At 44.7% G+C, this 25,479-nt stretch overlaps 1 long non-coding RNA gene across 1 annotated transcript in view; it reads left to right on the forward strand.

Moving 5' to 3' along the window:
- LOC115357608 (uncharacterized) overlaps nucleotides 1-16,618 on the forward strand; it is a 17,184-nt gene extending 566 nt beyond the window's left edge. The window contains exons 2-3 of the long non-coding RNA XR_003928122.1: nucleotides 15,488-15,493; nucleotides 16,608-16,618. This is a non-coding gene — a long non-coding RNA (uncharacterized LOC115357608). The remainder of the gene's footprint in view (nucleotides 1-15,487; nucleotides 15,494-16,607) is intronic.
- The last annotated feature ends 8,861 nt before the right edge of the window (nucleotides 16,619-25,479 follow it).

Genomic DNA, 25,479 nt, shown 5'->3' on the forward strand with positions numbered 1-25,479 from the left:
TCTGCAGCAGCAGTGATATTCTCTCACGGCTCATGCCTCTTCCCCTGCCTCCTTTCTGCCTGCGGCTGTTTTGGAGGGTGCAGGGGACCCTCTTCACTTCGAACCCCTCCTTCCCCTCTGTCCAGCTCGCTCTCTCTTCCTGTGCTAGGAACAGCAGATGTCGAAGTTACAACACACAAAGTATTACAGGTTTTTTTTTTTTTTGTATTCCATTCTAAGCTTTTTATCTCGGCTCCCTGTACAAGAGAACAAGTGGACCGGATGTCCTCTGGTGAGTTCAGATCTAATCATGTTGAAAGGCAGCCAGTGTAGCCTGCAGTGCTCGATAATTGGTTGACCTCAGAAACACTCCAACTCTTTCTGAGGATTTGATATTTTATGGCTGATGCTAAAATGCAGACGGCTGGTACTAACGATGGTCTCTGTGCTTTACTGTGTGCTTCGCCGGAGCATCCTCCCAGAGCTGGACCAGCCGCGCGTTGGGCAGGCAAACAGTCTAGTTATTCACAGCCGTGCCACCATTACCATGGCTAATTAAAGACTGCATCTGGGGCCTGGAGAGACGGAGAAGCCGGGTTTTTAAGTGAGCGAGAGTGGGAAAGCACTCTCAGTGTAATCAGCGATGTAACGTTTATGGGGAGGGGGCCGACGTCTTGGACACACTTTGTATATGAAATCACAGTTTGCTTGTCCATTTGTCAGTGATTTCGAAATGGGGACTTGTGTGGATTCCCTCCCTGACACAGCAGATGGATAGAGGTTGTAGCGTGCATGCGTCTGTGGGCGTGTGTCTGTGTGTGGGTGTTTGCGCGTGTGGTTATAACCCTTCAGCGTCTATTGTGCATGCGTGTGTTCTTTTGTCTGGTGAGAGAGTTGAGACGCATCCCTTTAATTTGGTCTATAATTGAATTTGGCCCCTGGGCATGCTGTACTCTTCTGAGAAATAGTAGATGAGAAGGGAATGAAAAGAAGTGGCAGAGGGAAGAACAGGGGGGGTGAGAGGAGACGGCAGGGGGAGGGAGAAGGCTGGAAGGGAAGGTGGCACAGGGAGGGAGTGGGGAAGGAGGTGGCGTATGGATGGAGAAGATGAGAAAATGTACAGACGGAGGGAGTAAGGGGGATAGAGGAGGGGGAGGACACAGCATTGCATCCTCAGTCATCTGTGAGACTTCATAAGTACTGGGTGCATGGGCGAGTGGCTGGCAGTCAAGTCAATATGACATATGAATATTGCAGGAGCCATTCTCTCCTCTCCTGCCCTCCTAAATTATTAATGTTGAGCTCAGAGTTGGCTCAACTTTTACTTGGGGGCCTGACTCCTCTCCTCTCCTCTTTCCTTTTCCAAAAAAAAGTGAGAAAGATGGACAGATGGCAGTTGAACAGAAAAAGAAAGAAAAGAGAAAGCCCAGCAGTCAGACAGACACCCCACCGACACACACACACACACACACACACACACAAGGAAGGAAGCAGAATGGGGATAATGTATTCAGAATCTAATGGTTTAATTTCTATAGGAGAAATGCATTATTAGCTATTTTCTGCAGTTCAATGGCAATGAGAGGGAGAGAGAGAGAGAGAGAGAGAGAGAGCAAGCTATGCCAACGCCCATGGGCATGACCATCACAGGCTGCTGCAGAAATGCCACCATCAGCATGTTCAGTAATTTCTATCTGTTTCTAGATTTAGATGTACATGCTTGCCAACTCTTGTAAGGTAGAAAGCATGACATCCTCAATTTCATGCACACAAGTATCCATATCCTTTCCACACAGATAAAAAAAAAAAAAAATGAACTAGACTTGGACACTTAAGACTTTTTTTCCCCTCCATCCTATGCCATTGAGAACCTTCCAAAACATCAGCTTCTCTGGTTGCATCTGTCCTGGTTGACAGTGCCAATAAAGTCTGCTCAGAACAGAGCTTGGACACAATAAACCAGATTAATCAGGCACAGACACTCCAGTCACAATTTAACATGCACAGGTTAGCTAGTGCTACATGGGAAAATCAACTTTGGACAACCAGAGACAGAGGTATGCAGGGCTACCTGTGTGTGCATGAGTTACTGTAAATTCACTGTCATATCAGTATATTTACATCACCTCATGCCATTATCACTTTCAAATTTCAACACGTCAGTAAATAATAAATTCATCTTGGTGCTATGTGGAACTCAGCAGATAGATGCGTGATGAATATTTTGGTTAATTTGGGCTTTGTGCCATCTTATGTCAGGCATTGCTATATATAAATTCATAGTCAAAAGCAGTAGTGTTTTTACAGCCACAGCAATTTTTAATAGATAACTCAGTGTATAGTGTGTTATTTGTGAATAATGCATTTTTATTCTTATAATGCCCATGAAGAGAATATACCCGCCCATGTGTTTTTCACAAACAGAAGCTACTGCTGTCTGCTCTACCGCCGGTAGGTTCCCACTGTTTTCAAAAATATATTAAAAACAGCTCACAGGGACATTGCTGCATCGATGAAACCCTATCAGACATTTTACAAAAAAAATATACAGGTATGATCGTTTAATTGGTTTCAGTTGGATCTTTTGTTGGTAAGAGTGGATCATGTGACCCAATCATCCCATCTCTGTATACCGATGGACTGGCCATAGATATATTCACAAGCACACAACAGTTTTTGCTGTTTGAAGGGAAAACCACTCAAAAGACTGCTGTGTCATTCTCAATTGGCATGCGATATTATTTAAAGGCATGAAAGCTTGACATTAAGCCTTCAAGTGTGAGTGTCACTTTAGATATTTTGGAGCTAGAGAGCCTAGATGCACCCAGTAAAGTTTTGAATAGGTCAGAACAGCTACATTGATACAATCTGACTGTGCGTCCTTGAGTCACACCATCACTGGCTAAGTTGTTACCATGACGCCAGCCAGGTTACTGACATTATGGCTCCTGTTGCCCTTGACGCCAGGTGAGAGAGGGGAGGTGTGATGCAGGGACGGAGGTAAAGAGGGGGGCAGAGGGGTGCTGTAGTGTCTGCGTGAAGGCCGAGGGGTGGGGTGGGTCAGTGTGATTGACAAGGTGTTGGCAGGACATTGACAGGGCAACAGGGCGAGCGGGGCACAGGAGATCTGCCCCAGCTGCGCACGAGGACTCGCATAATGGAAGGCAAGGTCTCCCATGCTGTTTACACACTCCGCGCAAACATTCCCATTCACTTATGTATGCACGCATACACAAACCCACACACACACTCCGCCTGTGCTTTGAATGCTGACCTTGTTGGGCAGACAGAGTTAGCAGGAGCAACACCTCTCTTTGGCAGCATCATCTGTTCACTTTGAGCACTGCAATGTGTGTGTGTGTGTGTGTATGTGTGTGTTTATGCTGTGCCAGTGTAGTCTTGGTTAAACTCCCATGGGATCGGGTGATTCATCAGTTGCATATCCACACGATGAGAAATGGATGCAAGAAAAACATCAGAAGGAGAGGAAGAAAGAGGGGAGGAAAAAAAAAAACGTGTGGATCTACAGTTTCTGTGCCGTAGGCCTACAGGAAACATCAGAGGAAGCAAAGAGAACAGCCTCAGCTAGAAAAGAGATGAGTGTGAAACAGAAAGTCCATTATCTGTGTTGAGAGAGTTTCGCACTAGTGATCACAGCAAAACTGACTCTATATGCGTCGTATGCAGGCAGATGTTTAAGGATTTTTTTTTAAACACAAATTTTCCATCCTGCTGTGCTGTATGGTCCTGATCACATCCTGCTATGAACCGCATCAGGACTCAACCTGCTGTGTGGGTGAAAAGGGAGTTAACTAGACATCTCTATCAGCCTTTGGAGGCAACAATACAGAGAGAGTGAAATGGTCGATGCCCTAGTTCAAACAGCTGGTTTAGCCCCCTGGTCTGATAGGCTGTTCTGCCCAGGGTTGCTTTTCAGAGCATTGACAGTGAAATAGAGCGCTGATGGAGTTGCCATAAGGGATGGGCTGTACAAAATCAAATATCACAAAGTCTTCAACCAAATACCTCAATCAATATTGTGATGATACTGTAGGGGTGATTATTAGTGCTTTCATAAGACATTTACACATAACTGTTTATATAAACAGTCAGCAGTAATATGGTTATGGTAACCAAGCATTTAGAGGTAAATAATAGTCCTGCTAGAATAATCTAATAAGTTCAGAAAATTGCTGTAATCCAGTTTGTATGAGTGTGCAACTTCTAGTGTGTTTGTATGTGACTCTACTGTGTGTGTGTGTGTCCATACAGTATGTTAAAGTGTCCATATTTGTGTAAGTGCATGTTGTTACATGTGCATGCGAACATACACATGGGTGAGTGTGCACATTTATGTGTGTGTGTGTGTGTGTGCTTGTATATGCATCAGCTAAAACGCCTGCATCTGTATGCGTGCACCTCTGTCCCTGCTTGTTCACTGCAGCCGTCGTAGCAGTGATTGACGAGTAACTGTGAGTGTGCAATAGGAGCAGAACTCAACCCCATCTGACTGATCTGTAAATATTCTCTCTTTCTGCTGCCTCAGCAGTTCTCTGCTGAAGCACAACACATGGATCACATTGGCAGGAGAGAGAGAAGGAGGGAGGGAGGGAACAGGGGGGAGGAGAAGTGTGGGAGAAGGAGTAGGGAGGCAGGGAAAAACTATGGGGACTAAAGAAATGGAGGAGTTGTGTGTGTGTGTGTGTGAGTGAGTGAAAGAGAGAGAGAGAGAGAGAGAGAGAGAGAGAGAGAGAGAGAGAGAGAGAGAGAGAAAGAGCGAGCGAGAGAGAGAAGAGTGGAGCTGCAGAGCTCTCTTCATCAGAGCTGCAACATTGGGTCCTCAGGCTCTGCTGGACAGCAGCCAGAACCACACAGCAGCAACACCAAGGCTTGACTCCCTTCTTCTGTTTCTGTTACTTTCTGGCTCTGCTTCTCTCTATCTACACTCTCTCTCTCTATCAACCCCCCTCCCTCTCTCTCCCTTGCCACGGATAACAGGGATATGACAGTTGGACAGAATGAAGGAGACAGCAAGTCTTTAAACACGTTTTTATTACTCAATCAGAGAAAATGAAATCAAACAATAAAGTCACAACATGAGATACAAAGCAGATCTTTTTTTTTTTTTTTTTTTAAATGCTTATGTTATCCCTCAAGTCAATTTTTCATGATATTACAGAGGCTTAATGCAGCCATGCCTTCTCTGGGTGGGTAATACAAAATATCAAGCTAAAATCTTGCTTTTTACAAGGCTGAATTCTGGCCTTTTGAGTTGGCTTTGCTATTGACAAGAGTGAGAAGAAATACAGATTCAGGCAGGAGAGGATGGTGTGTGATATAATGTCACAGAGAGAGAGAGAGAGAGAGAGAGAGAGAGAGAGAGACAGACAGAGAAGCACAGGTATGGCGGTAAGTCTTTGCCTCGGTTTGTCTCTCTTACATTTCACTAACGTTCAGCTGCTCCCTCAGCAGCGAGTGGTGTGAGGCAACAGCACTCGGCTTCAGATGAAATGGACATATTGATATTAAAGGCCAGTCCTGCACCGGAGCGTTGCTGGGTAATTTACTAAAGTAAAAGGACATTTTAGTCATGACCTTTTTGAATCTATTTCTTTAGACATTTCTTTCTGTCACGCACATGCACACATACACATACACACATACACACACACACACACACACACACTATCACTCATGAAAACACATCTGTGCGCTCTCACACACACACACACCCTTATATTCACATTTCACAGCGGCGACATGCAGAGTGTTTCAGGGCGGAACTAAAATCTTTTAAAGCCACTTTGTAAGGTTGGTCCACTGGCTAATTCCATTCAGTGTGAAATGAAATTGTGTGCTTCTGTGAGGCTTGTCCAAGTCTTGATTCGGAGGCCTGCGGCTCTTTTAAAAGAGGATTTAAAGGGAGCAAAAGGTTTGACACAAAGTGGCTTTGTTGATTGCGTGAAATTAGGTCCTGCATATGGGCTTTTTACACTACACTGCTCTTATGCAAGACCCTATTTTCCTTATTACTTATATAAAGCCTGCTAGCATTTCCATTTACTCTTTTGACAGAAGCATATGACAATAGCTTTCTTCTGTGGTAATATGATTACATTAGCATGGGGGAGTGGGGCTAGTTGCTCCCAGAAAGCTGAAATCAAACAAGCTGCCTTCTGAATGGCTGCTCCGCTGCATTTGACAGTAAACACAAACACACACAGATGTCTCTCTGTGTTAGTTGATCAGGAGCTCAGTTGTTCTTTCTTCTTCTTTTGTTTTTAACTTGCCGAGTCTGTACGCACAGGTGTAGCTACTGTATTCCTTGTGTTTTGGTTTCCATCACTTTGTGCCTTGAGCCGCTCTGAATGACCTATTATACAATGCACTTCTTACACTTGGAGGCTAGCTAGATTACAACAAGCCAAAGTCGACGTTATCCCTGCCTTCTATTTAAATGTATTTGCATTTTTCCACCCTACACTATCCAGGATCTGATCCCTACAAAAAAGGTACAGCCTCCTAGTTAGTATTTCAAATACACAGCGGGGACGTGTTCATGCAAGGTCAACATGTTGGTGACAGTCGCTCATTTGATTTCCTTCTTTGGCCATGACCTCAACAGCACTAACAGCTTAACTTGCTGGAAAACATACCAGCTAACGTCGCACCATTACAATTTTACAGCAAGCAATAGTTATTTATGGCCTTCGGCGAGTGAACACTGTCACCCACCAGAATGAAAGGTGAATTAATTTTAAGATGCTCATTATGCTGAGGACAAGCCATTTCATGGGAAATGTAGCTTGGTTGCTGCACTTATCAAACTACATTTCACCCACTGAGTGCTCACAAGTACGCGTTCTTGTACCTTGTCACCCAAAGTTACAAAAATGTGTATGTCTTACATCCTCAGGTGTCCCAAGATGATTTAAACATAATCTATTGCTTTATTTAATTGATATAAGACATATACTCTCCATGTCTATAGAAAATTTTGCTCTCCATGCAGCCATGATACCAGCAGAGCCAGTATTCATAATGTGGTCATTAATGTGAACACTATGCTACTTGTGAAATTTCTTTATCTAAATGTACAACTTACAGTTTGCATGCATTGTATCACTTTTGTTTTATTAAGTCGATGGTCACATCATCAGAAATATCACAAATAACACATAACATTTTAATCTTCTGTTGACACCAAGCTTGTGGCAAATGCATCACAGTGATTTGACATGTCACTTCATGCTTTTAGCGCATGCCGGACACTTCTGAAATACAGCCCGACGCTTCCTGTTTCTGCCTTTTAAGTATTCATCCTCAGCCCGTCTCTGTCTTAGCGGCCCTCTCTGTATGCATAGCAGAAAGGTTGGTGGAGCTGCAGCAGATCTCTGAGACGTTCATCTTCAGCTCTATCCATCAATCTATGTTATGGCTAATGGCCTCCTATTCTCTGTCGGAGAGCTGGGCTGGTAGAGCAGGCCGATCTCACCCGGCAGATAGCAAAGGACTATTCACAAGAATACAATACAGCTTAATACCAGGAGACCATATTTGGTTTGGCTTTATGTCCTTATCAGGTTCCTGTATCAGGGGCCTCTCTGCGCGCGTGTGTGTGTGTGTGTGTGTGTGTGTGTGTGTGTGTTTATGTTCGCAGGAAGAGGAGAGTTATTGTGGCAATTCTTTTCAGCCCCTTTCTTAGCTCTGAGTGGCTTTACACGGGGTCGGGGAGTACAAGCCACTCTTAACAATCCCTGTATGTGTGTATGTATATACTGTATGTGTGTGTGTATGTGTGTGTGTGTGTGAGGGAGACAGACAGAGTGGGGGGACGGTGTCACCTCAATGTAACCCCAAGTTGTCCTTGTAATTAACAGATAACCTTTAATGAGGCATGGGCCTCACAAGACCTTAACCACGGAAATGTCACATTTAACCAGACAGGGACCACACACACAAATACATGCACACGATTACACACACATACAGAAGAGAAGGTGTTAAAAGTGTCCTGTCATGCCGTAAATGTCATCTGACTGTAATGTTCACCGTCTGACTCCGTGCTCTTTACAGATAGATTGTGTGGGTGGGATGGAAACAGGCTGGGAGAGATCAGCCTGTCTCGATGTGTTGTCATTTTGCACCGAGGAGAACAGCGGGCTGGACACACGGAGGCGTTCATAACGAGGGACAAACACATTAGCCTAGTCTGGGAACAATGTCCAGTAACCAAATCCACACAGTTAAAGGTGCACTATACGAAACTGCCAAGGTAGAATAAGCACAGAATCATCAGCCATCATCAGCCTCCCTCGCTCATTTTTGTTCCATGTCCTTTCTTGTCAGATCTTCTCACTTCAATCCTCAGTTTTGCATAGTGCACCTTTAATACCTCATTATTGACAATGCAACAAGATGTCAAACTGAACAGTCTGATTTTTTTTTCCTGTTGTGCACCTGATTCGACTGTTGAATAGACGCTATCAGTCGTAAACACCCCCACAGGAATGGGTTATAGTAGGTCCCTCCTGTGCCTTCTAGTGGGTCAGAAGGCTGTTCTCATCCAGTCATATCGTCAATCGCTTTCAACCACTCAAACGTTCGCTTTAGCCACTTTGTTAAATGCTTGGTTAGGGTTAGGAGAGGGTTTGTCGTGATGGTTAACCGTAGGAAAAGACTGATATGACTAGACGATAACAGCCTTCTGACTCACTAGGAGGTACAGGAGCCTGTGATTATGACCGATAACATCCATTCAGTGGCGTGACAACAGTCGAATCAGGTGTGTTTTCTCTGACAAACCAGTGGCAAAAACCCATTTCCACTCCTACAAAAGAAAGGCTGCTTTCACCAGTGTGTTCTCAGGGGTGATGATTTACAGGCATCCATACGGCAAAGTCACACGACATTTCTGTAAATAATGTCCCATGTATGCATGGCTGAGCATTTATCATGTGCTGTGAGCTGCTCTGAATGTATATCAGCCTCCTCGGTAAGTGCATTGCTGTTGTTGTCAGGCTGATATGAGGAAGAACAGTAGGGAACCTTTGCTCTGTAGATTGGGTGCACAACCCAGCAGGCACACTCTCATAGCACAAACAGACCCACTCCTCTCTTCTCCAGGCTCACAGCTTCCCTTCAGTGTCTGTTCCTCCCTCGCTCCATCTCTTTTCAACATTTCCTTTCTGCTCCCTTCCTGCTCCCTATCTGGCCTCTCCGGCTCTTTGAACACAAAGAACTTTTTTTGACAGTCCATTTATGGAGAGGTAGATTGATGTAGGCTATGTGTGGTTTAGAATGGATACACACTACAAAGAGGCACACACACACACACACACACACCCTGAGAGGACCATATAGCATCCAGCAGGATATCCATCGGGGAGCTGTTGTTTGTAATAAGGTTAAACTCTGCCCTGGATGTGGTCACTGAGGTAAGCTTCGGAGGTGTCATCTGTTCTTATTGGGGCTAAATGGACTGCGTCTTTACTGAGGAAAACAACACAGTTTGACAGCAGCAATAAACTCTCAGCTGGACTCAGATAGTCACCTTACTCACCTCGGTGCCGTGTTTGGTTAGCTGACGTCATGACGAGGATTAGGCCATGTGGTGCCGTGGTCTCCAGTGTTAAAGCTGCGCTGTAAAAATACTATTTCAGGAAGAGTATTGAATGAAGAACTGAACTGATTGATGACACAGAGATCACACTAGCATAATTTCAAAACCCTTATTCAGAGACTTCAAATGTTTTTAATTGTCACAGTTTTCATCATATAAAACGAAATGGAAGTGAGTGGTTGCTCTAAAGTAATAAAACAATGCTAAGAAAACATAACTCAACCATGAGAAATGCTGAATTGTAGCTATTAAGATGATTTTTCACACTGGAGTCTGTAACACTTTGGCATCTGATCATCCTCATGCCGTTAGTTAAACAAACATGGCATTGAGATTGATAAGGTGTCTGCAGAGCTTATGTGTTCTTCTCCTGAGGAACTAAAACAATGATTTATTTGAAGAGCCATGAATACTAACATGGTCACTTCATGGATGACCCCTGGATTTCAGTAAACTACATCTTTGGAAGTTTTTTGAAAGGAGCTACATTTTCAAAGAGAGCGCTACACAAATACAACCAGTGCTTCATAGGATCCCATTTATGCTTTGTTTTAAAATCCAACTCGGGATGATCATAAAGTGGACGGGGCTAAGTATTGGTGTGATTTGGTGTGGTTTAGAGTCTCTTGAGCGTGGACTGTTATCTGATCACTCAAAGCACCTTCAGAGGTGGATAGGACCGCATCGGGCTACATTTTATTTGTGGTGAACGCTTATGCATTCTGTATAACATCAGTGGACAGCTTGTAGTGAGTCACTTTGTGACAGGAAGGAGTGCTTGATAGACTTCAGTCAAATTTGACTGACGTTCGTTTTTACCATAACATGGTGGCAACTTCATCAGACAATCCTAATGATAGAAATTTTGGGGCACAACCTCTTTGTTACTGGACAATAAGGAATAGGATTTTGGGGGATATTTAGGGGTGAAGATCGTGAAAGTATTGGATATGGAAGTGAAGAAGGAATTGAATAAGACACAGAGCAATCATTGTAAGAGAAGAAGAAGTAATTCTTATAGATCTGAGGTCGATCAAAATTCAATCACAAGCAGCCACTTGAGACGTGTTTGGGACTCATGATACCGCCAAGTGTGAACCGCAATCTCTCTCCGCTTTTCACTTGTGTATGTGAAGAGGGCCTGGGTATGTTGTTAAGATACATGCACACATGCATACACAAACACAGTGAGTTTAATACAATAGAATGGAATAGAAAAGAATGTCCTTATTGTTAGTGCACATTGTCATAACAAAATTTGCTGTGAAGCTTCTAAAAGGGTTCATTTAACATACCACACGTGCACTCACACACCTACACACATACACACATATGCACACCTGCCCATACAGATAAATAGTAATAATAAAAAGATAAATAAATAATTTTTTTTTAAAAAAAACTAATAAAAAGAGAAGTGGCATATCAGAAGCTGCTATTGTGCTTTTATAATAGAATTTTGATGATGTGTAAAAAGAAGACGCTTGCCCATTTCTTGGCTGTGCTGCACGATGTAACAGCGAGGCTGTATGTGTGTCATTTCACTGTAAATCAGTTCAGGTTTGAGAGAGCCAGCCTGTATCAGGCAGATATGTGACGGTTTCTGAGTCCCGAAGCGAAGCCTGACATGGTTGAAGCTCCGTCGGCTGTTTGCACTGCAGGATGATGCAGAGATGCACTCATGTACTGTACTGGTCGCTTCCCCCACCCTGACACCCTGACACACAAACACTCTCTCTCTCTCTCTCTCTCTCTCTCTCTCTCTCTCTCTCTCTCTCTCTCACACACACACACACACACACATTGTGTCAAGATGTACGAACAGACACAATCACATAGATATTCCCCCTGCATCTGTGCTCTCGTCACGCCCCCCTGACTTTCTCTCATTGTCTGAATCTGAGATGAATACACGCTCATACACATGTGCACACACACACACACACACACACACACACACACACACACACACACACAAACATACACAAATTATACCACCCCACACAAAAGCATTCTCCTTTAGGTTGGAGGACAATTTGTTCAGCATCTGTGAAATTAGACACGGGTTTACAATGTAGCCTTTTCAATACTGATCACTGTCATACAACTGTGAGTGTGTGTGTGTGTGTGTGTGTGTGTGTGTGTGTGTGTGTGCATATGTGTGTGTATTTGGATGTTTTTATGTTAGTGGCAGAGTGAAAGAAACTGTGTGTGGTCCTTTGTTTGGTCTTTTGTTGGCAGGCAGTGTGTTTCAGCTGTTTAACTTTATTCATGGGCTAGCCAACATGAGCAGACCGTCTTAATGTATATTTATGGACCGGAGACATGGATTTCTCTTCTCAGGGCGATATCTCCCAGCGCTGCTTTATGCATATAGCCAACACGCTCACATGCAGCGCTCTCCCAGTCCAACAAAGGTCCCTAAGCCAAATTTGATTTGCTCCCTCCCCATCCTCCCCAATTTTTACTGGGACTACCATTTACAAAACAGTTTTATCAGCTTAATTTACAGAACAATATATAAGTAAAATTACAGCTGTGTTTTTGGGAAGATAAGAATCTTAAAGTACAGTATTATACTATTTATCTAGTTCAAGCGAGCTTTAAAAGCACATTACTCTAAGTACACAGACACACACATATGGACAGAGGTTTTAAGGATTATCAATCACTAATGTGACACTCTCAGGTGTATGTAATAGTTAAGTCTTGCTCTATTTTTGATGGGAACTGATCATTTCAACCACTGATATTTACCACTCACCACAACAGCTTCACCACTTTTCAGCATTATCTATCGTATTCACATAGTTGACATCACATGGCTAGTTGCTACTGGTGACTTCAGTTGTGTTTTCATTTTTAAATTATTTATTTTGCAGAATTGCTGCTGCTGTTTTTTTTTTTTTTTTTTTTGAGTACAGGCCCAAGCTAAGGCTGTTACAGAAGCCTTTGGATCTGCATTGTCAAACCAGTCCCTTTTAACTGGAGCATTACTATTTGGATTCACAAGTTGTCGTTCTTTTAATTGCCTGTTTGGTGTCTATTTAGCCCTTATTTGCGCACAGCTTCTCCTATTTCCATGATAGTGCCCGCCGTGATTACTAGGAGATTTGTGACAAAACTGCAAAGCCTCCACTAAATTACCGTCTGACCAAAACACAAGAACAATTTTCACTCATCTGGTGTTCTCTCAAAACCCATCATTGTTATCTTTATCTTATCAAAAGGTGATGATAAAGCCCCATCAAGCCCCATCCAAGTTAATAGCGGCTCTCCCAAGACGCTCTAGTCTTTCCAGTCTTCCCTCTTCCGAATTCTCTTTCTTGTCTCTTTCCTTCCCTCAAGTGGCATCAAGTGGCAGTTGGGCTGTTGCCATGATTCACTGCATGAACACCCACCGACTGGAGAGGGGACCCAATATCATTTCCTTAAAAAAAAAAAAAAAAAAAAAAAAATTAGATTTTAATATTAATGTTTATTGGAGAAAAAAAGAAAAGAAGGCTGGCTGAAAAATAGTTTGGCTGCACAGCCAAGGCGAGACCCTATTGAGAGAGGCTGGGTTGGTGTGTGTGTCTGTGTGTGTCTGTGTGTGTGTGTGTGTGTGTGTGTGTGTATGCAGACATTTGTTTGTAGTGCAGGGATTTCTGTATGTGTGTGTGTGTGTGTGTGTGTGTGTATGTGTGTGTGTGTGTCTTTTACGGCTGAACGATATGGCAAAAAATTACATTGCAGTTATTTTGACAGGTATTGTGATTGCAATATGATTCACAATTCTAGCGGGTATAGCAGTTTTTGAATCGCTGTTTTTATTTTCACTGATAAAATGATGATGATGATGTGGCTATTACTGGGCTCTGACTTGTTTGGAGAATACAAGCCGGGGCCTCTCGGTAGCACCACACCACTCATGCTATTTTGTCACACGTTTTACTTTAAGCAAAAAATTTCAGCTCCTGTGATTTGGTTATTGCACTTGGCCATTTGGGATGTTAATAATATTTTGATTTACAGTGTTGTTCAGCACTAGTGCGCTCACTGTTGAACACAGATGCGTGATTTTCACAAGAATTTCTCTCTATGCCTCAAAATACATGTCTTCATCATAGCTGATCTTGCACTAATCAGCTATTATTATATATATATATATTTTTATAATTCCTCCCATCTGGCTTGTGAGCAGCACGGCCCTGTGTGGCCACGCTGTCTGGCACGCCGGGGTTAGGCCGCTGGATCAGGCTCTCTGCACTGAGGTGATGTCGGCTACTGTTCCAGGGACTGTGTGGGAGTTTATCAAAGAACTAACTCTCTGTTCCTTTGTGTGTGTGTGTGTGTGTGTGTGTGTGTTTGTGCTTCACCACTGGACTCCAGTCAAATCAAAGCTGCTTCTGTGCTCACTCCCTGAATCCCCTGTCGGTGAAAACTCAGTTTGTCTGGGAGCTAAAAGAGACTGGTGAATTATTAAAGCTTGCTGAAGCTTCACTCATAGAGAACCAGCAGACCACTGAGACACCACAACACACACACACGCTCACATTGAGAGGGCCAGTCCAATGTAATACCCACAGGGTACTGTACTCACAATCGCTGCACATGAAGAATGTTGACTGCTCATGCTGAGCAAAGCTAGTGGATTTCACTGTTTGCAGCTGCAGATGGAGCGCCGTAGCCTTTCAAACATCCAGCTATAGGCTACTATTACTACAGCCAACTGCAGTGGGAGGAAATGTCTTTCTGCCTGGCTCACATCATTTGCAGCTTCTCGTCACAACCCAACACTAGACGGGAGAGATTTGTGATGACTGGCTGCTGCTGCCTGGTCACCCTCTCTATCTCCAAGTTGTTAAAGATTAATTTTGAGGACAGTTCTCTGTTTTATTAAATAAACAGTGACAGGAGACAGGAAAGAGACAGAGCAGGGGTTGCAGTTACTATTGCAAGTCCGCCTTCTAGTTACTTGGGCTGTTACACACCAATGTTTTGGCTCTTATTAATTTGGATGTGAAATGACACTGTGCCTGCGAGTGGAAAGGATGGTAACACTGTCTCCATAACAGCATGGACTGAGCACCTTTTTTTTTTTCAGATTTGGTGTGGGAAGAAGCAGACTAGTCAGCTTAGTGAAATAATTGGTTTAATTTTCCAATATGCCCTGCACTGGACTGAGGACAAGACGCCCTCCCTAAAAATAAGGCATTATGTCAGGGTGCAGCTAATCCAAAAGGAGCCATAGCCAACCGAGGCAGCAGAGGAGAAACACGCATTATTTACTATTAGCACAATAATCTAGCTAACTAAGCTGACCTGTCTTAGCCATAGTGGCCAACAGGACCCGGAAAGGATAAATAAAACGAGGAAAGGGAAAAGGGAACCAGCTCTGCCAGCGTCTGCACAAATCTTAGCAAAGTGTATGGAAATACACTGATGATACATATGAGCTCATTTTTCCAAGTGTTTATGTTACATACCTTATTTGTCAAATCAGCATTGTGTAACTAGCTGAAGGGACTTATCCATGTGAATGAGAAAATACCTCACTTTTCACTAAAAGCTAACAGAAATTCAAGAGACAGCACCTTTATCTGTTTTTTTATGATGATCTTTCCTGATGTAACTAATGTGATATCAGTTAGGGAGAGAAAGGCAGTTTTATTTGATTATTTGTTCAGTATCGCCGATCTCTGATGATATCGTTGGACTTTGCAAAAATACAAGAAAAGAAATGAACTCTCAAGTTGAAAAAGTCATTTATCATTTTTGCAATACTTTAAATGATGCATTGCAGTTCTTTAAGGGCAAAATGAGAGGGATTTGTTGGTTTTGGTTTGTAAACACAGCATTCAAAGTTGGTCCCACCTCCCTGGCTAAGCTAACCACCGGCAGCAGGTTTTTGTATCCGAGGATGGCGAGGGAATGAAATGACTGCCCGAAATGTAACGTCACCGTCCAACAGAAGACAGGCCAAAATTGTGTAGCTCTTCACCCTCATCCTCTCCTTCCTCTGCCTTTAACTAATATTGTTGTTCTTCAGCTGATATGCCAAATAATCTGTATTCAGTCTTGACATGGCATTTAAAAACTAAATATCAAGGCATGCCCCTTTTCAAACGCTGTGTGTTGTAGGCTTTGCTCATATTCAGCTAATACACTATTTTAGCAGCCATATAGCATAACAATAAAACAATAAGAATGAACAGAACTCCCCATGCACAGCCAGAATTTGCAATCAGGTGCTGGTCGGTCGCAACAAAAATAAACTGTTTGCTCTAACTCTATTACCATTATTATGCATTTAACAAATATTTCTCAATTTTTTTACCCACTTGAAGCACAAGATAACTAATGCTTCTTTAGAGGCAGATAACTAAATCACAGAAATGTATACAAAATTAGTGAATTACAGTTTAAATCTTTAGGCACTCATTGTGTGGTCCCAAATGAGAAATGCCGCCCATCTGGCACTGCAGGGAGATTAAAACCGATGGTAATAATTATTTGCTTAAACTATTTAATCAAAGTCTGTATGGAATAGTAAAGTAAAGTGTGCCAGCGTTTCTGTCTGCGTGCTGTAACCAGTTGCCATCATTTTCTAGTCTGGAGGGAAACTAATCTATTCTAGCGAGCCACTGGCGAGCTGCGGCACTGGCTGCAGCGTGAGGCGGTTTCCTCTGGCTGCTGCTAGTCAAGCTGGCATTCATTATCAAGCAGGTAATAACACAGAGCACTGGGTCTAACTCAACCGGCAGTGGACTCATTAATATAAACAGGACCCTAAACCCAAACTCAATTTACTTGAAAGCCTCTTTGGAGACAGGAGGTCAGTGAAGACTCTTTGCTCGAGTGTGTGTGTCTGTGTGTGTGCGTGTGTGTGTGTGTATGTCTGAGAAAGGTATTAATCATCCTTCTCCGACACCACAACATGCCAATGCGCAAACATTTTACGCGAGTGTTGTGTGTGTGTGCATGTGCGTGTGCATTACAAAGCTCCAATTAGATAGCTGATCAGTGGTGTATATTTAAGTAGTCACTCATCTCTCCCTCCCACCTCCCTCGCTCGCCCCTTTTCCCTTGCTCTCTCTCGCTCTCTCTCTTTCTTTCTCCCCTCTCTCTCTCTCTCCTCTCTCTTTCATATCTCTATCATTAATGAGTCCAATTAGCACATGCAAATATTTACTTCTTACTGGCATTTGTGATTTATCACACTGTTCACTCTTTAAAACAAACACTCTGAATGATTTGTGAGTGTTTGTGAGTTTATGTGTGTAGGTGTGTGTGTGTGTGTGCGTGTATGTGTGTGTGTGTGTGTGTGTGTGTGTGTGGGTTTTCTCTGTATTCATGAAGGCACGTCAGATCATTAGGCCCTCCTGTAGAGTAAGATCATCAGCAGTGGAGGGAGAGAAACAAAAGACGGCGAAGAAAGGAGGAGAAATGAACATCACAACATTTTTCAATACAATATGCAGCTGCTTAGACACACACACACACACACACACACAATGCACCAGTCCTTGACTCAGTGTAGAACTGTAATGGGTACCACTCCACCACCATCAGATAAATGACACACACACACACACACACACACACACACACCACAGGAGACACTGGGAGGGGGGAGGACAGAAGAAAAAACAAGAGAGAGGCTCTTGTTAGCTGTTATTTTTGAGAGGTTTTTAAAGGTGTTATACAATGGGGTCCAGAATCCATATCTCTTTTATTTCATTTTTTGTAACACAGTTAATACACATTTTTAGTCAATGATGTTTCTCAAACAAGATTACATAGTTTCTCACTTATGTAAGTAATTTTTTTTTTAATGCAGTATGTAGGCAACTGAAAGTCAGCGTACCTCAATATTTGACATGTCCACCCTTTGCCTTAATCACAGCTCCATTTCTGTCTGACACTGATTCTGTAAGTTTTTTTTTTTTTTTTTTTTTTTTCCCAGAATTCCATCTTTCTTTTAGAGCATCCTGCAGAGTGTGCCTTGTGATGTTACAGGAAGTTTCACATTTCCCCTTTTCAAATGCTCCCAAAGATGTTTGGTGGGTTTGAGATCTGTGGACTGTGGAAACTCTTTACTCCTCTTGGACTTCACACAGGCTCGGCGTAAGCTTTGATGCATGTCTAAGGTCACTGTCCTACAGAAAAAAGCGAATCCTCTTCCATGTGACTTTAAGCCAGACAAGACGGCATGCCTCTGCAGAATAGATTGAATCGATCTTTGGGAAATGTGTAGTTGATCATTTGCAAGTCATCAGTTTCAGAAGAAATCAAACATCCCCGCACCTGCATGCTCCCACCACCATATTTGACTGTAAGCTTTATGCATTGATGCAACAACCTCTCCTCAAGTTCTCCAGCTGCAACCATGCAGTGCAAACTTTGAGTCTTCTGTAAACAAGTCTTTCCTCTGGTCTGGAAATTTTTCTTTTGTTGTTGAATGCCATTGTTTGGCAGGCATCTTTTACTGCAGTTTCACTAAGTGGAGCAGGATGCTGTTTTCATTCAGCTGGCTTTGTATCTTGGATACAGATGGTGTTCTGTGTTGTAACAACCTTGTCTCCTAAAAATTATGTTCCTATACAACTGAACTGCATTTTACTTACATTTAGGGGAAAATTTTAGGGGAATCTATTTTGTTGCAGATTAAATTTGTTGCTGACGTGTCATAAATATGTTTCTAATCAACATATCTTGTATGTCATAGCATTTTTGCCTATTTCATTACCTTTAGCCACCAAACCTACTTGGTTAAGTTTAAGGAAAGGTTAGATTTAAGCATGAATAGCATGTGGTTACAGTAAAGTAACGTGACATATGCACATTTGAAACAAACAAATACTGCTGTCTGTCAAAAACTAGTACTGACGAGGAATGAACCCAAATGCACGACTCAACAAAAGTTCAATTAAAGTAATTTAATAACAAAAGTAACAACTTAAATTCACTGACAAAGTGACAACTGAAACTTCACGATAACAAAGTTACAACAAAAATATACTAAGACAAAAGTATCAAAAGAACATGAAACTTAACTATGGCAAAGCAAAGTATCAAAGAAAATACAAAACCTGACTTGACGTGACTTGACTTGATAAAGATCATGGACGTGACGTGACAAAGCAGGACGAAACAAGACGAAGCAGGACGAACTCGCACAGGACAAAGGGAAACACGGACTATATATACACACACAAGGTAATGGGGAACAGGTGGAAACAATCAGGGCGTGGCAGACAATCAGACTAGAGGGAAACACACAAGGGGAAGGGCAAGTGACCTGACACAAGAGGAGAGTGGGATATCAAAATAAAACAGGAAGTCACGAGACAAGACACAAGAACAAAACCTAACAAAACAAAACATAATTTTCATGGCATGACAGTACCCCCCCCTCTAGGGACGGCTCCTGACGTCCCAAACAGTCTTAAGGGCACATGGATGGATGGCCGTCGTGAGACGGGGGGAGGAGGAGGCCAAAACAAAACAAAAATCTCCAGGGCAGAAGTCTATGGACGAGGCGGCGCTCTGGCGGACGGCCAGGGCGCAGGGAACCATGGACGAGGCGGCGCTCTGGCGGACGGCCAGGGCGCAGGGAACCATGGACGAGGCGGCGCTCTGGCGGACGGCCAGGGCGCAGGGAACCATGGACGAGGCGGCGCTCTGGCGGACGGCCCGGGCGCAGGGAACCATGGACGAGGCGGCGCTCTGGCGGACGGCCAGGGCGCAGGGAACCATGGACGAGGCGGCGCTCTGGCGGACGGCCAGGGCGCAGGGAACCATGGAGGGGATGACACTCTGGCGGACGGCCAGAGTGCTGGCGGTCAAGGCGGACCCACCCTGGATGGCTGCAGTGTGGGTGGGACCACACTGCAGAGCGACCATAACTTCCTGCAGAGCAGACTTGGGGCCGCCAGGCAGCGGAAGCAGCAGGGTGAACTCTGGACCGCCGGACAGCGGCGACGTGGACTCTGGACCGCAGGACAGCGGCGACGTGGACTCGGGACCGCCGGACAGCGGCGACGTGGACTCGGGACCGCCGGACAGCGGCGACGTGGACTCGGGACCGCCGGGCAGCGGCGACGTGGACTCGGGACCGCCGGGCAGCGGCGACGTGGACTCGGGGCCGCCGGGCAGCGGCGGCAGAAACGTGGACTCGGGGCCGCCGGGCAGCGGCGGCAGAAACGTGGACTCGGGGCCGCCGGGCAGCGGCGGCAGAAACGTGGACTCGGGACCGCCGGGCAGCGGCGGCGTGGACTCGGGACCGCCGGGCAGCGGCGACGTGGACTCGGGACCGCCGGGCAGCGGCAACGGCAATGTGGACTCGGGACCGCCGGGCAGCGGCAACGGCAACGTCCACTCCAGGCCGCCGGGCAGCGGCAACGGCAACGTCCACTCCAGGCCGCCGGGCAGCGGCAACAGCAACGTCCACTCCAGGCCGCCGGGCAGCGGCAACGGCAACGTCCACTCCAGGCCGCCGGGCAGCGGCAACGTCCACTCCAGGCCGCCGGGCAGCGGCAACGTCCACTCCAGGAACTTGGACAGGGACTGGGGCCGGGACAGCCAGTCGGGCTCGAGGTACTGTGACTGTGACATGGACTGGGGCAGTGGGTCCGGCTTGGGGAACTGTGACAGGAACCTGGGCAGCCAGTCTGGTACGGGGAACTGGGACAAGGGCAGTGGCTGGAACACCCAGTCTGGCTCGGGGCACTGGGACAGGTGCAGCCAGTCCGGTTCGGGGTACTGGGGCAGGAACCAAGACCGGGTCCGGAACAGCCGGTCGGGCTTGGCAAACTGTGACATGGACTGGAGCAATGGGTCCAGTTCGGGAAACTGGGACTGGTGCGGCTTGAGGTTCTGTGACTGTGACATGGACTGGGACAGCCGGTCCGGTTCGGGGAACTGGGACTGGTGCCGGGGAAGCCGGTCTGGTTCGGGGAACTGGGACTGGTGCCGGGGAAGCTGATCCAGCACGGGGGACTGTGACCAGGACTGGGGCAGCCAGTCTGGACCTGGGAACTGGGACCGGGGCAGCCACTTGGGTTCGAGGTACTGTGACAGTGACATGGACCGGAGCAACCTGTCTGACCCTGGGAACTGGGACTGGGGCAGCCAATCTGGTTCTGGGAACTGGGACAGGGGCAGCCACTTGGGTTCGAGGTACTGTGACATGAACCGGGACAGCCTGTCTGGCCATGGGAACTGGGACTGGTACTGCTCGGCTGCTAAGGCTAGTAGCTGGGCTTGCCAGTCCACAGAGGCTAGTAGCTGGGCCTGCTAGGCCGCTAGGGCTGCTATGGCTGGTAGCTTGGCTGCTTGGACTAATAGCTAGGCTGCTGGGACTGGTAGCTGGGCTAGCTAGGCTGCTTGGACTGCTATGAGTAGTAGCTGGGCTAGCTAGGTTGCTAGGGCTGCTATGGCTGGTAGCTGGGCTAGCTAGGTTGCTAGGGCTGCTATGGCTGGTAGCTGGGCTAGCTAGGCTGCTAGGGCTGCTATGGCTGGTAGCTGGGCTAGCTAGGCTGCTAGGGCTGCTATGGCTGGTAGCTGGGCTAGCTAGGCTGCTAGGGCTGCTATGGCTGGTAGCTTGGCTGCTTGGGCTGGTAGCTAGGCTAGCTAGGCTGCTATGGCTGGTAGCTTGGCTGCTTGGGCTGGTAGCTAGGCTAGCTAGGCTGCTATGGCTGGTAGCTTGGCTGCTTGGGCTCGTGGCTTGACTCACTTGGTTGCTGGGGCTCGTGGCTTGCCTCACTTGGTTGCTGGGGCTCGTGGCTTGACTCACTTGGTTGCTGGGGCTCGTGGCTTGACACACTGGGCTGCTTGGGCTCCGGGCTAAGCTTGCCAGGGTGCCGAGGCTGATGGCTGGGCTGCGACTAGCACGCTGTAGACCCGCAAGCCGGCGCCTGGCCAGCTGGTGGCTACGAGGGCCCCCAAAGGCCAGTCGGGTTCCCTGAAATGGGCTCTGGAACGGAGCAGCAGGACAGGCAACAGGGAGCTGCTGTGGCACATGAGACTGGGGTGCAGGTCGGGAGGACATATCAGTCCACAGCCGCTGACAAAATATAATGACCTCTGCTGGGGTCATTTCCCGCTCGTTCATTTTGTCAGCTGTTCTGAGTCGGCTGGGTTCTGGCTGGCGAGTTCGTTCTGTCAAAAACTAGTACTGACGAGGAATGAACCCAAATGCACGACTCAACAAAAGTTCAATTAAAGTAATTTAATAACAAAAGTAACAACTTAAATTCACTGACAAAGTGACAACTGAAACTTCACGATAACAAAGTTACAACAAAAATATACTAAGACAAAAGTATCAAAAGAACATGAAACTTAACTATGGCAAAGCAAAGTATCAAAGAAAATACAAAACCTGACTTGACGTGACTTGACTTGATAAAGATCATGGACGTGACGTGACAAAGCAGGACGAAACAAGACGAAGCAGGACGAACTCGCACAGGACAAAGGGAAACACGAACTATATATACACACACAAGGTAATGGGGAACAGGTGGAAACAATCAGGGCGTGGCAGACAATCAGACTAGAGGGAAACACACAAGGGGAAGGGCAAGTGACCTGACACAAGAGGAGAGTGGGATATCAAAATAAAACAGGAAGTCACGAGACAAGACACAAGAACAAAACCTAACAAAACAAAACATAATTTTCATGGCATGACACTGTCACTTCACACTGGACTCAAACTTGTGTCACCTGAGTGAAAGTCAGTTGTTTGATCCATCTGCCACCACTGCTAATGAGGATTTCAGAGTAAGAGATTACAACTGCTCTTTCGTTATGTTACAAACAAATGTAATTTGTGACTTTGTCCACACTCCAGTGTGCAATGAACTATCCCCTTAGAAACTTTCAGTTTAGTTGTAATTTAGCACTGTGATCATTTTTTGGCACTCAAAAGAACGATTTGGCCCCAAACTGCTTCACTAAGCCCTTTTTGTATTGCTATGGACAATTTAAAAATATTTTTCAATTGTGCCTCACAGTTAAAGCACTACAGTAGTGCATAAAGCATCACAATAGTGAAGTTGCTGTTGTTGTTTTTTTTAACAACAATTTGAGAAAACAGGGTATTGAGATAGATCTCAAATGTTTCATGCAATTATTTGTCAAAGATCTATTTGTATCAGTCCTAAATCATGTATTCTTGAAGAAGTATCAACTGAGCGGCAGAGTTACATTAGTTTTTGATAAGTCATGACAACAAACAGTTCTTGGTAGTGAACTTTTAGAGTCCACTGTATCATTGCCAGATTTGATAGTAATTAGCTTCTGGAGTTAATTAATTTTAAAGCAATGCATTCCCTGGAATTTATTGATGTTAAAATGCTACACAGATTATGTTCTTATGGGTGCATCCAAACCAGCTGTGATTTATGAAAACTGTTGTGGATGTTAAAATTAACTCTCCACAGTGATTTTCTCCAATTCTCTGAAATTGGTAAATGCAAAACATCTGATGTATACTGACTTACATAGATGCAACTAAGATTATATTATTTATTATGATCCCACTGAATCCATGATAACTTCAGAGAAAATAGTTTAAAAATGAGTCAATGTCTGCAGAATTTGGACGCTGCGATTTTCCTCTGTTCGCCTCCTCTTCTTGTGTGTCTGTCAGGTCCTCTTTCATCCAAAAGATTGTCAAGGAGAAACAGTTTCAGTGCATCTTCATGCTTTTCTGCACTGACAAAATACAGAACATGAAAATGGCACATTTTGACATCTTGAGAGAAAAGGAGAAGAAAGCATTTCGATTAACACGCTGTGCTGTAATGCAAGTGCGTTTGTCACCAGAGAGAGCGAATATGCAGGAGTTTGATGAAACCCAAATCAAACACTAATATATTCAAGAGTGTGTACCAATTACTTTTTATGATTATCTCTGACCTATAGGTGGGTGTGACTCATGGGGATTGGTTTCTCATCTGCTGCCATAAATGTATGTGCGTTACCACAATGTGCTCTAATCTGAAGGCTGCAGCGTGATCATCTGCTATGTTTTATTCATCTGGGAGTCTGTCACCAGCTAATGGAAAAGAGGTGTGCAGGGGTATGCAGTGCAATATGTGTGTGTGTGCGCATGCCTACTTTCATGCCTTTGTATGTATGTTCTATTTGTGTGTGCATGTGTGTGTTTTGTGCATGTGTGTTTGTGAGGCTTTGGTCAGGTTACTGTGATTGGCTCTGTAGAAAGCTCCCATGTTTGCTGTGTGTGGAAGCACAGCAGAGCAGGACAAGTGCAGGAAAAAAAGGGGATAGGAGAAAAGAAAATGGAGTAAAGAGGAAAGAAGAGGAGCAAGTGGGAGTGAGTGAGGCTATAATGTGTATTGATTTCGCAAAGTTATTGGGTTGATGGCGATGTGTGTAATGGCTGGCATGCACTTGTGTGTAGGGCAAATGGAGGCTGATATTGAAGCAAAGAGCATTCAAAGATGTTTTTTTTTTTTCTCACCATAGAATCCCATGGCTGCAGTCCACCTTATCCTTTAGACATACTGAACTGAGGCTATTTGGTGAGTTCAACAGAGATGCATGCCCACAATTAAAAAAAAAAAAATCACTGCAGAAGGTAGAAGGGCCTTTGGTGAAAGCCCTCTTTGTATTCCTGTACTGGCTCCCTTTTTCATGAAGGACTAGATGCTGTTTAGACCCTCAAAGTTGTTAGGGTTTCCAGTGCAAAACTGGTTCCTTCATTTTTCTGCACATGGTGAAAATGAATAGGGTTTTTCCTTCACGTCTGCCGGTCATTTCATTCTTTAAATACAATAATGCAGATATTAGAAGAATTGGTTACATGTGTTAGCTTTGATCTGTTTTATAGGTGTGGGTAAATGTTTCAAAGCCATGGGTATGCACATTGAGGCAGTGAGGTGTGGTAACTACTTAGTTCTGTAAGTACACTTTCATAAACACCTGTAAGTGATTTTGATTATGTCCTTGAAGTCAGTTTTAAGGTAACCACGTCAACTTATGCAAGAAACATGTTGAGAAAATGTCAAGCGAAGTAAGGCCTAATGCCAGCAATTTTGGAGATTTGTTCACGGCAACCCAAAACTCACCCATGTTTTACCACAGCGCATTTTCCTGTTAATCTGCCAAAGCGATGGAACTGGAAACCTTGAAACACTTTGGTGGTCAAACAGCATGTCTGATTTTTATAGCTATTATTTGTAATTTTATTAGTATTACTATTTTTACTGATGTTATTCTTGATCATTGCTTATTTTGTTGCATGAGGGAAAAAAAAACTCATCTCTACTATCATTACAGGATTCACGGCTATATATCGGCCCATAAACACTTGATCTGAGCAGGTTAATTTGCATAATTGCATTAATTAGCAGGAGGATAATAATGTTGGAAGACAAAATCCTATCAGTGTAACACAACTAAAAATTTATTTGATTGAGGATAGCCCCAGTGGATTGTATATACTGTGTATGCTGTGTGTGTGTGTGTGTGTGTGTGTGTGTGTGTGTGTGGTTTTAATGTATATGACTGTCTGTGTTAGCCTTCATCAGCAGAGATGGGCAGCGACATTACCCTCTGACCCCCAAACCTGTGTTTGCTGACTGGCTTAAATCTTAAACACACACACACACACACACACACACACACACACACACACACACACACACACACACACACACACAGGGATAAACCAGTGGGAGATTTTTTTTCAGTCACTCCTCAGCTTCAAGATTTCATTGCTACACCTTACCCAATTCCTCACCCCTCCTGCCCCCACCCCCACCCTCACCTGCCTCCCTCCTCCCCGTCTCAGTCGCTCAGCAGCCATCCGTAATTAATGAGCTTTTACAGTTCGATCTGATCTGCCTCAGGATTGGACACGT

This window comes from Myripristis murdjan, chromosome 4, assembly GCF_902150065.1.
Source record: "Myripristis murdjan chromosome 4, fMyrMur1.1, whole genome shotgun sequence".
NCBI classification, from domain to species: domain Eukaryota; kingdom Metazoa; phylum Chordata; class Actinopteri; order Holocentriformes; family Holocentridae; genus Myripristis; species Myripristis murdjan.